The following is a 2,113-nucleotide window of genomic DNA, read 5'->3' as shown; positions in this document are numbered from 1 at the left end:
AAAAATTTTCGATCTCAGAATTACGTGAAAAATTTACTAAAAATCCTTGATATCAAGAACATGAATGGTGCCAAGTTTGGTGCAAAAATACTAAGCCAATTAGAAATGAAAATTCCTCAAAGTTTCAAAATTTTGGAAAATTTTACGAAATGATGATATCACTATCTAAACGATGGATTTTGGGGTTTGTCGGCGGTGCTAGAACGTTAAATGGTTCTAGGTTAGGTTCTCCTCGTCGAGAGCTTTCCAACGCCTACTTTTAATAGTAAAATTCATCCTGGATCAAAAGTTATGGCCGTTTGAAGTTTGCACGAAAAACACCTCAACTTCCATGTCATTTGCAATGTCTACTGCATTCCCTTGCTGGAATACACTATCTGCTGCAACTCTGATGCTTCTGCAATCAGTCTGCTGCTTTTCCAGCATTGTCTGCTGCATTCCGAGTCTACTGACTCAGTCTTCTGCATTCAGATCTACTGATTTCGTTTACTGGTTCTGGTTTCGGGCTACTGGTTCTGGGTCTACTGATTTCCATCTACTGGTTCTGGTCTACATCTACTGGTTCTGGTTTCAGATATACTGGTTTACTGATTTTTTTCCCTACTGATTTTTTCCTAACCGTACGTATTCAGTCTATCATTTCAGTAGTCTATTACAGTAGCTTATTTCAGTAACTTTCAGAACTTATTTTCAGAATTCTATAAGAACTTATTATCTCTAGTTCCTCCTCCCCAGATTATGAAACCCGGTTCTGCTCTCATACCACTTCAATGTCATGCCCCGAGACTGGGGGTTGGTTGACACTGGCGTTGCTCTCAAATTTACATTCGAAAACAACAAGCCTCAGAAGTACAGAATTTCAGAAACCAGTCTTTTTTTTCATAATAATCATTGTCTGTTACAACTCAATGACAAATGTTTTACAGCGGAAATGTAAAACCATCAAATTACAATATCTGAACAGATGCAGCGGAATATAAAACATAATTCAGAACTTAAGAACAACAATCTTCATCACCAGCCCCAAAACTGGCGTTGCTCCTCTTCTTCTATCAACTCTTCCTCGTTCTTATCTGAGATGGGTTTGGTGGGTGAGTGATATGATTGTCACTCAGTAAGAGAGGGCGGGAATAACTCCCAGTTTTCGAAAATCATTTTAATACGGAAACAGTAATACAATAATATACAGAAAACTTGTATTTCATAACAGAAATCAGAATTCAGAATTTACAGGTTTCAGAACAGAAATCAGAATTAGTAAGCACTGAACACGTTAGTGAATTTCATGGCTAAATTGATATCAGTCCCCTATATGTTCTCTCCTCTAAGGGGTGAGGCCAGAATCAGAATCAGAATCAGAATCAGAATCAGAATCAGAATTCAGAGATGTTCAGAATATATATGCCTACCATTAGTTCACTAGGGAGTTTCAGTGCTTCAAAATCATATATCAGAAATCATACAGAAACTGAACTTAAAAACAAAATTATCAAACGGATTTCAAGATATTTATACATAAGCCCGCTTACTGTAATTTGCTGAAGAATTTCGGTTGAAGTCTGGAAATCTGCTTGCCTTGCTACTGGATTTTACAGCTTCGAAAATGCACTCTCTTAGCTCTAATTTCAAGTGATAACTCAAGATTTTGGTAAACCAATTCAGATGTTTGAGGGTGATATTTATAGGTGAACTTCTGACTGTTAGCCTCCCAATTAAGGGCCATAATCTGATATTAACAATCTTTATTTCGTGTTAAATGCTTCAGTTACAAGTCTAAGCTGAATTCGTAACTGTCTGCTGCTTCCTCGCTCTTCTGCTGTTGCTGCTTTCTCACTCTTCTGCTGCTGGATTCTGTCTGCTGGAAAATACATGTCTGTTGAAAAAATACCAACTTCTGAAATATGAGTTGCTGCTGAAATTTTGATGGCTACTGAAACATTTTCGGCTGCTGGAACTGGAACTTCAGGTTCTCACAAATACCATGCTCGGCTCCTTCCCACCATAAAGAAGCATCATCCCTAAACAGATAAGTGGTACACCTCACACGGTCAGCATCCCCAATCTGCAGATAAAGAAAGTGCACCTCAAGTGAACGAATCCAACTTTCAGCACC

This window comes from Primulina eburnea, chromosome 3 (genome assembly GCF_022965805.1).
Source record: "Primulina eburnea isolate SZY01 chromosome 3, ASM2296580v1, whole genome shotgun sequence".
In the NCBI taxonomy this organism is placed as follows: Eukaryota; Viridiplantae; Streptophyta; class Magnoliopsida; order Lamiales; family Gesneriaceae; genus Primulina; species Primulina eburnea.
This window is presented reverse-complemented; position numbering follows the sequence as displayed.